The following is a 15,441-nucleotide window of genomic DNA, read 5'->3' on the forward strand; positions in this document are numbered from 1 at the left end:
TCCCTCCTCTCTCTCTCTCTCTCTCTCTCTCTCTCTCTCTCTCTCTCTCTCTCTCTCTCTCTCTCTCTCTCTCTCTCTCTCTCTCTCTCTCTCTCTCCCTTCCTCCTCCTCCTCCTCCTCCTCTCTTTTCTCTGTCTCTTTGTCTTTCTCGCTTCTTTCCTTCTCTCCCTCTTTCTCTGTGTCTCTGTCTCCCTTTCTGTCTCTCTGGCATCTCACCAATAGCCCAACATGGCCTGTCCAGAGTCAGGGAAGTCAAGGTCTAATGAATCAATACAATATCTTTTGCACCTGAGTATCCTTTCAATACTGTGGATAAAGGAACTTTCCTTTTTCACTGTTAGACAGTCTACAACGTTTGACTTCATTCCAAGTCCAAATATGAATGCCCAGACCTGCTTGAATCAGGCTTAGCCTGCAATAGCCTCACAACAACCCTGTGGGGCTGCTGCTTCAGGCATTATTATGGTCATTTTGCAGGCGGGGTATAAAGAAGAAGTCTTGTTTATTTGTCTTATGGCCAGTCAGTATTGGAAGCCAGATTTCTCCCCAGGTCTTCCTGATTACACATCTAGCAGCTTAGTCGTTATGGTTCTGATTGCTTTATAGTTTTGTCTAAGCCCCACGAGACGAGAACAATAATTATATAACCCAGGTGGCAGAGGGCAGCCCACGCTGATGATGGGGATTGAAAAAATTCAAGGACAGGAGCAGGAAATGGGCATGACTTTGTGCTGTCTGCCAGAATTGTATATTCCAGAGTTTCCAACTTTTTGAGTAAGACAACCCTTTTTTAACATCAAGAGATTTCCGGGACAGCCACCCCAGCCCCCATCACATCAGTTGTACCATCCATTGATCAACAAGCATTTATTAGGTGCTGATTGAACGGCAGTCACTGGCATGATGCTGAAGACACAAAGACAAAAATAAACAGTTCTTGCCCTCAAGGAGCTTATAAATGATTCTTCATTGACTGACAAAAAGCTTTTTCTAGGGACAGCTAGGTGACTCAGTAGATGGAGAGCCAAGTGTGGGGACAAGAGGATTTGGGTTCAAATCTAACCTCAGACACTTCCTAGCTGTGTGACTCCAGGGAAGTCACTTAACCCCCACTGCCTAGCCCTTACCACTCTTCTGCCTTGGAACTTGGTATCAATTTTAAGACTGAAGGTAAGGGTTTAAAAAATAAAAGCTATTGTTAACAGTATGACATTGGGTAAGTCAGATAACAGCTTTGTGCCTCAGTTTCTTCATCTGTAAAATTAGGATTAAACAGCCTCTGAGATCCCTTCTGGATTTAGATCTAAGAGGAAGCTGAGTGGCACAATGGTTAGAGTACTAGAATCACAGAGAACTGAGGTCAAATCCAGCTTTTCAGATATGTACTTGTTGTAGAACCCTGGACATGTCATTTGATATCTTCCTGCTTCTTTTCCTTATTTATAAAAACTGGAATTATAATAGCACTTATCTCAGACAGATGTTCTGAGGATAAAATGAGAAAAATATTTATAAAGCACTTTGTAAACCTTAAAGCACTGTAGGAATGCTAGCTGCTATATTATTCTCTCTCTATGAATTCAACAATACTTTCGAATGAATTTATATTTGATTAATCACAACAGTATCTATGTGCATTTGAAAAAATAGTCGTGCATGGATTTGCCAAGCATACTATTTATTCAGGCTACAGAAAGTGGTGGGCTTGATGATTTATTAATTAAAATGTAGTTTTCTAGATGTTTTAAAAAAATTCTAGTGGATCATGGTGTTTTGGAAAGAGCTCTGGATTTAAAGTGAGAGTATCTGTGTTTGACATAATTCTGCTACTAACTACCTTTATAAGTCCTTGGGTTCAAGGCAGAATTCCTCCAAGATCTCTTTGGGTCATAACCCAACCATATTGCCTTGGTCCATGTTTAATGTTTCATAAGTAGGAGGCAAACACAGTGGAGTGGATAGAGGGCTTAATTTGGCATCAGGAAGACTGAGTTCAAATCCCATCTCACCAGTTGTACAAGTGCTAGCAAGTCAGGTAACATCTCTGAGCCTTAGTTTCCTCAGTTGTAATATGGGGACAATGATAACATCTAAAGTCTCGTGACAATCCAATTAGATATTATAGAAAAAGCCTTGCAAACCTTATAGCAGTTTAGAAATATGAGCTTAATTATTCTCTTGAAAGTGAATCAATTGCATTTGGATCTGTATAAATGGAGATTTTGAACCTTGGACTTTATCCCCCCGAAGTCCCTTAGTATTTCCCAAAATTCCTTTTAATCTCTCCTGAGCCTCCATGTTTGTGTGGTCACGTTATTGTTTTATGAGTTCTGTAGCTCCTCCCTCTCGCTCTCTTCTTCACAAGCACGGTTGAAGTTAGTTTAGCACCTTTTCACTCTAGTTTTTAATGTTAGATTATTATTAATAAGACTTTATAAAATATAATATTTAGTTCTTGTATATTAATTTTAATCTCTACAGATCCAAAGTGCCAGTCAATGAGACTATTCTATCTTTTACTTCTGATCTTACCAGAAATTAGGAGGTCAAAAAATGGATAGAAGCAGAGTGGGATAGGAAGTAGAGAAAGGGAGAAGAGAAGAAATTTTAAAACACGATGCAAAATATTGTTGTGTCTAATGGGCAAGTCTTCTAATTTCTCTAATCATTAGTTTATCAATTTATAAAATAAATCTAATAATACTTATAAGTATCTACCCAACAATGCTACTCTGAACATCAAAATGAAATAATGTGGGTCCAGTCTTTGCAGACCTATAAGTGGCATAAGATTGTCAGTTATCATTATTATTATTTTACAATATTTTTTAAGGGAGTTCAGCTAGAAAAAGTCCTGAGCCAAGTCACTCCACTGCTATTGTTTTTCTAATTCAATATTGTGCAGATTATTGTGCAGACAAATAAAATAATTGATTGCTGTAATCGAATAAAAGTATTGGGATACAGGCTGCTCATCTTTTATAGACTCTCTGATGATAACATCTTTGGGAACAATTCCAGTAATAGACAGGACAATGGTAATGAAGTATGTAACTCATCCTATTCTCAGATGACTTTGACTTCTTCTGCAAGATCTCTATATTTTTAAAGCTTTTTGCCTCATGTATCTTGGAGATTTTGACCATTTGGTTTGGTGGCATCTATTAAAAATGCTATTTAAAAATAACTAAGGATCCATATTACATCCAGGTGATAATGTATCATTTTCTTTTTTTTCTTTTTGATTAATTTTTTATTTTTAGAAAAAATTTCCATGGTTACATAATTCATGTTTTTACTTTACCCTTCACCCCCTCAAACACACACCCCCAATTGCTAACTCGAATTTCCACTAGTTTTAACAAGTGTGGTCAGTCAAGACTTATTTACATATTACTGATAGTTACATTGGTGTGGTCCTTTCAGGTCTACATCCCCAATCATGTCCTCATCAACCCGAGTGTTCAAGCAGTTGTTTTTCTTCTGTGTTTCCTCTCCTGTAGTTCTTCCTCTGAATGTGAGTAGTGTCTTTTCCATAAATCCCTCAGAATTGTCTTGGGTCATTGCATTGCTGCTAGTATAGACATCCATTACATTCGATTTTACCACAGTGTATCAGTCTCTGTGTACAATGTTCTCCTGGTTCTGCTCCTTTCACTCTGCATCAATTCCTGGAGGTCTTTCCAGTTCACATGGAATTCCTCCAGTTTATTATTCCTTTGAGCACAATAGTATTCCATCTCCAGCATATACCACAATTTGTTCAGCCATTCCCCAATTGAAGGGCATACCCTCGCTTTCCAGTTTTTTGCCACCACAAATAATGTATCATTTTCAATAGAGTTCATTTGCCAATTTCTCAAAACTATTTTGAGGTTTATATTTGTTGTATAAGGATTTGTTATTTACTAGTTTGTGAAAGATAGCAAGACTCTGACGTGAAATTTTGGTCACCAGGTCATATTCTGTAGGTGCTAAATTTTTGCAACCCACAATTTTCCATCACACAATTTCTACTGTTTACTTAATGTAGTCTTCATTGATCAATAAAAGAAGTCCATGTTGTGTAAGGACAGCCTTTCTTTAATCATCATTATTATTATTTCCCTGAGGAAAGTTCAACAATATCAGAGGTTTTGAAACTTTTTTGTGTATATTGGGCCCCTCTGGCAGTCTGGATGAAAGTCTGAACCCCTTCTCAGATTTATGTTTGTTGCTTACATTCCTAATGAAAGGAAATGCTAATTTTCTTTTCCCCCCCTTTTTTACTTTGTTTTAAAGCTTATAGCACTGGTATTCCCAGGCAGTTTTCCATTCAAATATCAATTAGGTCTGACTCTATTTATCTTCTGAGGTCAGACGAGATCAAGAGAGTTCAGAGTAGTATGGCCATAGTTAGTACTAAATTTCTGTTAGAAGTTAATGAAAATAAAGTTATAATTATTTTTTCCCACCCAAGGTCATGAATATCTTGAAATCTATCCCCAGACACCTTGGCATCCACAGATCCCAGGTAAGGAACCTCTGATTTTTATGAAGTTGCTTTAGTGGCACTGTTTCACTGAGTCTTAGACAGCTGTCCAGGGGTAAATAGTTGGCCCAATGAATAGAACATCAGATTTGGAGTAAGGAAAATTCATCTTCCTAAATTCAAATCCAATTTCAGGCATTTACTAGCTGTGTGACCCTAGGCAAGTCCCTTAAGCCTATTTGCCTCAGTTTCCTCATCTGTCAAATGAGCTAGAGAAGGAATTGACAAACCAGTCCAGTATCTCTACAAAGAAAACCCCAAATGGAGTCACAAAGAGCCAGACAAGACTGAAATGACTGAACAAGAAAAACAACAAACTCACCACAAGGTCAATGACTTTAGGGTGTTCACTCGGGTGGGTGGTTTCATGACCACAAGCAAACATTTGGTTGAGGAAGAAGCCTTTGTGTTTGGCTGTGGGACAAGAGAGCTTCTCATTCCACTGTTTGGCATTCCAGGTGGCACCACTGAAAAGAGTTTGGCAGCACCTTGTACAGCTGGGCATCAGCCCTCCAATCGCAGGTACTAATTCTCATTCATGCCTCCACCCAGAAATGAGCATTCCCCACCACGCACCAACCAAGGCTCCAGAGTAGACAGAAATACTCCATTACCGCTAATAATGGGACTCAAGCACTTTAGAAGCTTTTCCTAATTGAGCTGCTGAATATCCCTATGAAGTAGGTAACTATTATCGTCCCCAATTACTGTCAAGAAGCTAAGCTACTAAGACATTAAATGGCTTGGTAGAGTCTAAATGAAAGTCAGAGGCTGTGCTGTTGCTGCAGGAATATGGAAGATAGAGGTTCTCTGGCAATCTATTCCCTTTGATTGGAAGGAGACTGGTCTTGGGGTCAGGCAGAACACTTGGGTTCAAGTCCCTGCTAGTAGAATTAGGGCAACTACCCCGGGCAAATCACTTTATTTCTCGACGCTTCAGTTTCCTCATCTAGAAAATGATGAAATTAGATTACATGATCTATAAGGTTCTTTTAGAACAATTTTGATGCAAAGGGCAGATCTAAGAGCAATGATGGTTTCCCATGAGGCTGTGTGCCCAGAGTGGAAAAAACTAGAGGGAAAAAGCCAGAAGCCAAGGGAATCTGGCGCAGCCTTCCCTGAAGAAGTTTCTGTTCCACCCACATTCTGTGGATGTGATTTGTTCCTTGCTCGTGGACTTGAGCTCAATTTCTTTATGACTTTTCCTTTTCTGTAATAAACAGATTTAGATTCCAAATGCTTATTGGTCATCTTGATTGCTAGCATGTGTGCTAGATCAAATACACTCCAGGAGAAAGCCAAATTCTGAGATTCTCAAAGGGACTGAGAAAATGGGATATTCCTATTGAGGTAATTCATTCCACTAAGGCAACTAAAGATTGATCTATGACTTAGTCAAGGTATCCTAGAAAATTGCCTGAAGTGTTGAAGGGTAAAAGTTAAGAAGGATGATTAGAATCCAAGCTTGCCTCATTCTCCAGCTTTCTATCCAAGCTACCTCACACATGAGTTTTTAGTTTCCAATTAATTTTTGATTTGTCTTTCCATGGAGCCTTATTGATTATAATTTTTATTGTATAATGATCTGAAAAGGATGCATTTATTATTTCTGTTTTTCTGCATTTGATTGTGACTCACACAACAGTGTTAATCACTGCGAATTCTCAGATTGAACTTTTATACATTTATCAAAGATGAAAGTCTGACATGAGCTAAGCTGTGATTTGAAAATGATGTCATCGAGATTGTTTTTGTTGAGGTCCTAAAAGATGGATGATTGATATGGTAAAGGGTCTCTGGTTTTCTTAAGAGTTACCCTTGTCAAATCTGGTCTCAAACACTTCCTACCTGTGTGACCTAGGGCAAGTCACTTAACCCTGTTTGCCTAGCCCTTGTCCATCTTGTCTTAGAGTTGTTACCAAGACAGAAAGAAGAGTTAAAAAAAAAAGTTATCCTAGTAACCCCTAGGGATACAAAGAATCCCTAGCAACCCTACCTTTTACCTAAGAAGACTTGAAGAAATGGAATTCCAATAGATAAAGATCCCTTCTGCCATTTGCCCAGATTTGGCTCAGCTGTCCATTTTCTGCCTCCTTCCTCAGTCTACCACCCAACACCAAAAGCTAGTAAGGTCAAGTTAAAATGAATCACCAAGAGCAGGCTTGGAGGAGAAAAGGAGTCAGTGGTTTCTGTAAACATGGAAAGGACAAGAAATAGTCGGAGAATCATCCAATCTAGATCTAGAAGGGATTTTAGAGGGCAGCCTCTTCATTTGACAGATGAGGAAGCTGAAGCCAGATGATCAAAGCAGGCTGGCCAAAATCTCACAGACAGTAAGTGGGAGAACCAGGATGCCAACCTAGGTCTTCTGACCACTCCTCTTCCCTGAACCCAGTCTCTCAAGGCAGATCATGGGGTTTTATATATATTTCCTTTTCATCTCTGTATCCCCAGTACCTATCCCCAAACCTGGTCTTTAATAGGTGATTAACAAAATGCTTGTTGAGGGATGAATGGATCAGGTCCATTTTCTCACTGACTGATCAAAGCCTCTTTTCTCATTCTCTGTCACTTCTCAGTACCAGAGAGTAGCTGCAAAGCACCAAAATATACAACAGTGGAGAACGATCCCTGTGCCCTAAGCATGACCATCTCCTAATGAGGGCTCCTAACTACACGGTAGAGTAAAAAGAATTTTGGCTCTGGGGTCTGAGATCTTAAGTTCAAATCCCATTGTGACTCTGGCTACCTATAGCCTCTGTGTCTCCTTTCCCTCATCAATTAGCTGAAGAAGTTGGACTAGATAGCCTCTGAGGTTCCAATGAGCTCGAAACCAAAATCCACGATTTGATTTTGTTCTGTTTTCAGCCACTAGGTAGAAGAGTCAAGTCACAAGGGCTGGGGAACAGAGGAGAAAATGGGGGGTTCTTAGGGAGAAGGGTCTTCCTAGAATGGCCTGAAACCATAAAGCACTCTATGGATAGATGCTATGAAGGGGCTTCTTCGGAAGGTAATGAGTCCCCCGTCCTGACATTACTGGGGTAAGGCGTCAGGGAAGAGGGTAGGATTCCTGATTAGGGATAGGCTAGGGATGGCTGGGATTTTGTGAGAAGGTAGCTTACGAGGGTGAACTATTTTGCTTCTTCCCAGCCAGGAAAAATCTGGTAAGAATGGGACCTCTTACAGTTACTCACACTTGGTGGTCTTCCATGACTGTAAGCAGGAAGCGTCTGATTGGGAGCCCACCCCAGATCCCTCAAGGTCATGGCCACCGGCAGTCAGGTTTTTCCAAGGACTTTGTTCCGTTGGTGGCTAGACATGGGAGAGGGGAGGCTGGTAGTTAAAGAAACACATTGCCCGTGGTGGAACAACAGCCGTAGCCTTGGCAACCAGACTAGGTTACACAGAGAAAGAAAGAGAAAGAAAGGGAGAGAGGGAGAGATGGAAGAGAAGGAGAGGGAGAGGGAGAGGAAGAGGGGGGAGAGAGGGAGAGAGGAAGAGAAGGAGAGAGGGAGATATGGAAGAGAAGGAGAGAGAGAGGGAGAGGGATGGGGAGAGAGGAAGAGATGGAAGAGAAGGAGAGGGAGAAAGAGAGAGGAAGAGAGAGAGAGAGAGAGAGACAGAGAGAGAGAGACAGACAGACAGACACAGAGAGAGAGAGAGAGAGAGGAGAGAAAGGGGAGAGAGGGAGAGAGAGAGAGAGAGAGAGAGAGAGAGAGAGAGAGAGCCCTCCACCTGAGATTTCCAAACTAAGGGGAGCTCAGCACGCAAGACAGACAAGCTCAGCAATACACGCACCTCCGGCTGCCAACTCTCATCCACTTGCATGATGTCACTTCTTCCCCCCCCCCCCCCCCAGCATCCCTTTCAGATGGTGTGGGGGCGGGGATTGCCTCCTTCCACAGCCAGAGAAACAAAACCAATGGCTGCTGCACCCAAATGCTGGTTTTCCCTGCTGCCAAGATGAATCGACGCTATACAGAGAAAGAACAGTCGTTTCAGTCTTCCTTCCTCCTGGGAAGCAAGAGAGCCCCAGCTGGCCCTGAATTGCCTTCTTGTACCTGCTAAGTATTCCCTCATCCATCATTCGCCCCAGCTGCAAATGGCCAGCCGACTCCAATGTATCACTCCCAGGAGACTGGCAGCTGGCATCCTCGCATGGCCCCAGGACTGCCCAGACGTTCTGGGAAGTGGGCACAACCCAGGCAGTTACCCTGTTCAGTGAACACCGAATTGAGAGTCAGGAACTGGGTTAGAATCCCATTTGAGTGAGTGCGCTCTTCACCAAGTGATTTGTGTTTCAGATTCCTCAGATGCAAAATGGGGGTTGGGAGGGGAGGGAATTGAATAGAAGAGATTAGATGGCTAGAGAGGTCTCTTCCAGATCTCTATCAATGATTCCTGTCCTTTAGAGGAGCTTTTTAAAGATTCTATTGGAAGGATTCTCAAAGTGGTTTCAGCCACCACCTTGCCTTCACCCCTCCCAATCTCTATCAATGAACAAGTATTTTTTTAAAAAGCATATTATAGAGGGGCAGCTGGGTAGCTCAGTGGATTGAGAGACAAGCTTAAAGACAGGAAGTCCTAGGTTCAAATCTGGCTTCAGATACTTCCTAGCTGTGTGACCCTGGGCAAGTCACTTGATTTCCATTGCTTAGCCCTTACCACTCTTCTGCCTTGGAACCAATATATAATACTGATACTAAGACAGAAGGTAAGGTTTTGTTTTTGTTTTTGTTTTTTAAAGAATATTATGGGGCCAGCTAGATAGAGAGGCGGATTTAAAGATGGGAAATCTTAGGTTCAAATCTGACCCCAGATACTTCCCAGCTGTATGACCCTGGGCAAGTCACTTAACACTAATTGCCTAGCCCTTACTGCTCTTCTGCCTTAGAATTAATACTTAGAGTATTGATTTTAAGAGAGAAAATAAGGTGGTGGTGTTTTTTTAAAGCCTACTGTGGGTCCAAAACTGGACCTAAGTTTATGACCCACAAATGCTTCATTTTTTGGTCTGCAACCTCTCCAAGTGATATAATTCCACAGTCTTAAAGAACTGCTTGGGCCACTGAGAGGTTGTGACTAACCTGGGGTCACCCAGCTTGCATGCTGATATCAGAAGGAGGACTTGAATGGCATCTCCCAAAGCCAGCCCACTCTGGCCTCCCTGTTGCCTCTCTGGACATATCCATTATTCCCACCTTCCCTACCATTGATGCTCAGCTCGTGCAGCTGCTTAATAAACATGTTGACCCAGAAAGGATTTCCCTGATCCTGCTATTCAGAACCTACTTGACTCCGTGGGAATGTACTATGCTGAAATAAAATTCTAACTGCTCAGATAAGCAAAGGACTTTAAAAATCACTGGGTCCACCAAACCCATTTTACAGCTAAGTAAATGAAGCCCCAAGGTTAAGTGGGCATACATTAACTTGAAGAGCAGAGCTAAAACTAAAATGCACCCCATTCCATGCTCTAATTCATATGCTGCTAGACGGGATGGCAAATAGCATGTTGGACCTGGAATAGGAAAGAACTACATTCAAATCTTGTCTCTGACACTATGTGCATAACTCTTGACAAATCACTTTACTTCTCTCAGCCTCAGTTTCCCCATCCTGCAAAATAGGGATAATAATAGCACCTCCCTCACAGAGATATTATGAAGATCAAATGAGATAACATATGAAATGTGCTTTGTCAATCTTAAAACATTTAGTAGTAGTAGTAGTAGTAGTAGTAGTAGTAGTAGTAGTAGTAGTAGTAGTAGTAGTAGTAGGTGCTTCACTGCCTCAATAAATCCATTTTTTAACTACTCTCAGAGCTAAGTCTCTTTCTGCTCCAAATAATCTGCAGCAACTCTGAGACCCATTTCTTGTGCCTAGAGGGAGTCATAGCTCATACCTTTGTAAACGGGCAGTTTTTCTCCACCTTTGCCTGTCAATTATGCTTCTTAAGCCTTTCCAGGGAAGAGATGGAGAAGGGTGCTATTCCACAGAGCACGATCAGGGACGGGTCTGAGCCCAGTTCTCTGGAGGGATTCCCTCCAGCTCTGCCTCCCCAGCAGAAATCTAAGAGAAAGCTGTTGTCTGTGTCTTAACAAAGAGGCTACCTCAAAAGGGACTAGAAACATTTCCTTAAACAGTGGAGCTCAGTGGGTGGCTCCTCTGGCTCAGTCCCAATCCTTTCTGTTTTTCCAGTCTTTTAAACACTCCTCAACACACTTGACAGTTCCCCCACACTACCATATTTGATGGTCCTCATCCATGACCCTCTTTCTCCTGGTCTGCCCAACATACTCACTGACTGCATGCCTGGAATCTTCTTCTTCCAAATCTGACTCCTCCTCAGTAGTGATTTCTCCTTCTAATCTGATCAGAAGACTTAACTCTCCAATTTTCTCAAGTACCTTTTTTTTTTTTTTTTTTAATCTTTTCATTCCATTTTAGAATCAATGCTGTGTACTGGTTCCAAGGCAAAAGAGTGGTAAGGGCTAGGCAATGGGAGTTAAATGACTTGTCCAGGGTCTCAATCTACTGTCCTGCTCCTCTAGCTCCTAGAGTCACTGAAAAACAGGATTTCTGCTCACACTGGAAAAATGAAGATGAAAGATCTCTCTGAGGGTCATGACTTGACTTGATTCTGTGAGAATTCATCTTGATCACCAAAAATGCTTATCCCAAACTATAGATGATGAGGTCCTTGATGCACCAAGGCTTTACAAGTGCCCTTTTAAAATTGGAACATGGTGGTACAAGCCTATAATCCCTACTGCTGATGAAGCTAAAGCTGGTAGATCTCTATGAGCCTGGGAGTTCCAAACTGAGACTAAGTGGATGGGATATCTGCACTGAGTTTATCATTAAGTGTTGGGGCCCTAGGAAAGGGGTGGAGGGGTTACCAGATTGCCTAAGGAGACAACTGAGGCTGGTTGCAAATGAAGGAGATCAAAATTCCTAGGCTTATCAAAGTGGAAATGACTCAAGAATGGTTCCTGAACTTCCAACCTAAACAAGATAGGAGACCTAGTTTTAAAAAAAGGGAGTAATGGGGAGTCCTTTTTTGAGGACTCTATCTATTGCATCTCAATAATAATTTGTCCAAATAAGTATAATTGTTCAAGATAAACTGATCAGGTTAATGTGGTTCCATGGAGGTAAGCCATTGTTTGGCACTTTTGACTCCATCTCTCCATGTAAACCCTTAAGAGCTTGACTGGCCCCATTGCTTTTTCACTGAGGGTGAGTGGTTAAATCTAGACACTGGGGATGATATGATTGGATCAAACAATTAGTAAGCCCTTTGTATAGAAGCCTTAGCAACTATCATGAGTTATCCCAATGGGAACAATGGTGGAAAAGGGGGCTTCTTTTCTAGAAACTCCAAGTTTGGCTCAGGGCAAATCCAAGACTTTACTGTAATCTGATGAGATTAGAGGTTTATATGAATCCCTGGGGCAAGGTGGGACTTAAAGGAGAAAGAGAATTGTATTGATCATTTATGAGCTCCTGTGAATCCTTTGTGCTTTCTGTTTCCAGGATGAAATGAACACTGTCCTACATATGTGCATGTGTTATTCTCTTGGTTGCTTGCATGGGAACTGGAGACTATTGTAGCCATATCTTCAGAGATCATACTACACTGTGTCAAACTATATGGTGAAACTCTGGATGGAGACAAAAATGAACCAACCAGATCTAATTTTTGGAGAAGTTCCAAAGATTATGCCCAATTCATGAAACTCCAGAGCTTGGTCTACTGGACCTTAGATTACCTTGTCATGGATGAATAGCTGGGTTAAATAATTCAGGACAATCTTTTGTTAGGGTCTGTTTTTTTAATCTCCAAAATGAGAAGTTTGGACATCAAGTTCTTCCTTAAGCAGTTTTTTTTTTAGTTCTGGCCCCTTTGGCAGCCTAGTAAAAACCCATGGACCCCTTCTTAGAAAAATGTTTTTAAATATATGAAATGGAATACAAAGGGTTACAAAGGAAACCAATTATATTAAAATACATATATCAAAATCTGTTGTTTTGGTGTTTTGTTTTGTTTTAAGTTCATGGGCTCCCTGAGGCAGCTTCAAGGGCAACTAGGTATCAGAGTGAATAGAGTGCCTGGAGTCAGGAGAACCTGAGTTCAAATCTGACCTCAGACTTCTAGCTGTGTGACCCTGGGCAAATCACTGAACCCCATTTGCCTAGCCCTTGCCCTCTTATCCTAGAGTTGTCACTAGAACAGAATTAAAAGAATTAAAAAAAAAATAACAGCACCAACCTTGAAGGCTTGTAGTGAGGCTCAAATTAGATAATATTTGTCAAGCACTTGGCTCAGTACCTGGCACGTAGTAGGCATTATATAAATGCTTTTCCCCTCCCTTCCTCCACTAGTTAAGGACCCCTGGACTAGATGATTTCTAAGGTCCTTCCCAGCACTGAGTTGAGAAGTGACTGAAGTTTTGGGGAAGCATACTTAAAAACTAGGCAGGAAGTTGCTAACAAGGAACTGGGAGTCTTCTAGAGGGGGAGAGGGACTTCAAAATTTTGCCAGGAGTCAGCTCTGTGCAGGGGACAGAGCAAAACACCCCTATTTATCAGCATTATGTGGTTTAGTACCACTTAGGTTTCCCTGGCAGAGAATTTTTTTTTTTAATGCTCTCTCCTTGACAAATTGAGTTTTTCATCATGCCAGCAAGCTTGGATGTTGGCGGAGGATCAAATGGACACTTAGAGATATATGTTTCAAATATGCAAGAAGTGATATATGCAAATAATTGATACGATGCTAGCCCTCCTTCCTTGTTTCAATGTAGATATACCAGTGAAAGAAAACCGGGAGTTGCTTTTGGTTGATTTTTTTTTTCCTCAGCTGCTCCATCCTGGGTCTCCCACTGCTAGAATCTGTTTTCTCTGTTGGAGGTACTCAGCTAACCCTTCCACAAAGGGCAAAGGGCAGGGGACCTTTAATCCTCTGTTGCTTCATTTACTCATTTCACTCAACCATTTATTGAGTTGTTTTACTTTGAAGGTTGGTTCTTTCTTTTTTCCTTTCTTCCCTTTTTCCTTCTCTGTTTCTCTCTTGCTTTTTCTCTCTCTTTTTCCTTCTCTGTTTCTCTCTTGCCCTTTCTTCCTTCCTTCTTCCTTCTTTCCTTCCTCCTTCCTTCCTTTCTTTCTTTCTTTTTACCTTTCTTTTAATTTCTCCATTTTCTCTTTTCCCCTTTCTCTTCCAATTTTTTATTTATACCTTTTGCTTTTATGTCACCTTTATTTCCTAATATATCTCTCCTTCTTCCCTACCCAGAGCCTTCTAACTAAGAACAAAATGAAAAAAGAAAAAAAAAAGCACAGTAAAACTAACTAAAATATCCACCAAGTCTGACCTTGTAGTCTGTACTCCACACTCATGGTCTTCTATCTCTGCAGAGAAAAGAGAGGAGTACATTGTCTGACCAACTGGAAAGAGCAACACAACTGCTCCTACCTTTTGGATGAGTCAGTAGCCACACCTGGGGAAAACCATTCATTCAGTCACTTTGCCGACCAATGGACTTTACCATTTGCCCGACTCTGTCCTAAGGTCCTCTAGGGTCCTTGCTATCTGCCCTGCTGCAATTGATGCTCTCTCCAAGCACTGCCATTCCATTTACTAATATATCCACAGGATTTTAGGCCCTTTCCCATCTGCCCTGTAGTTGAACTCTCTTATGTGTGTTATTTCCCCTAGTTAGAATTGTGAACTTCTGAGAGCAAGGACTCTCCATGCTTTTTCCCATTGCATCTTAACACAGACTTTTGCACGTTAGGAAGCCCTTCCAAATGGTTTTACATTCATTCATTCATTCTTTTGTAAGTAAGGGCCAAGCTTGCTCACTAGAATTTTATAACGTTCAATTTCTGTTTTTTTGTTGTTATCATTCTTTTCTTTACAGGGTAGCAGTCAATGGGCATATTGTTTCCCTGGGCCCATAGTATGATCCATTTTCCTCTGTAGTCTTCATATTCATCATTTCTAACCTGGGTAGTAATATTCATCAGTGGTTTCCAGGAGATGGCTCTTCTGAGAGCCAATTATTAAAATATCAATGGGAGCATTTACACCTCAGGAATCACTAAAATACTATAAATATAGCTTGATGGATGATTTTGCTGATTTCCTAGTTTGAAGAAGAATCTGATAGAGAAAATGTACATTCATATATTAGTACAATAACTTCCTAATGAGTCTTCTCAACCCTAGATTCTCTGTCTTCAGAGCAATCATTTACATCTCAACTACACATCTTTTTATGTCTAGTTTTGGTCAGATCATTCCTTTATTGCAAAATCTCCAGTGTTTCCCTATTGCTTATTGAATAAAGTCTAGACTCCTTTGCCTGGTATTAAAGGCTCTCAATTCAATTTAATTCAATAATATTTATTATTTGCCTCCTCTGTTTGAGGCATTGTGCTATGTGCTAGGAATATAATAACCAAAGAAATGTAAGTCCTTGCAACTGGATACTAACATTCCACTGGGGATACATGTACAATGATAACTAAATACAACTAATTCTGTGGGGACAGGAAGAACACTAGCCTCTAGGAAGCTCAGGAAAGGTCTTAATGTTAGAGGTGAACTTTGATAGAAACTAGACATTCTGAGAGGATGAAGTAGGGAAAGAGAGAGAATCCCAGAGATGAGGGATAGATAGGTTTGGAGATAAGAAATAGATTGTCTTTTACCAATAGGCCAGTTTGGTTGAAAGATAGCATCTTTCATATAGAATAATGTATTGGGGCAGCTACTTGGCTCAGTGAATAGAGAGACAGGCCTAGAGATGGGAGGTCCTGGATAAGTCACTTAACTCCAATTGCCTAGCCCTTACCATTCTTCTGCCTTGGAACCAATACTTAGTATTGACTCTAAGATGGAA

Source organism: Gracilinanus agilis, chromosome 1 (assembly GCF_016433145.1).
Source record: "Gracilinanus agilis isolate LMUSP501 chromosome 1, AgileGrace, whole genome shotgun sequence".
In the NCBI taxonomy this organism is placed as follows: Eukaryota; Metazoa; Chordata; class Mammalia; order Didelphimorphia; family Didelphidae; genus Gracilinanus; species Gracilinanus agilis.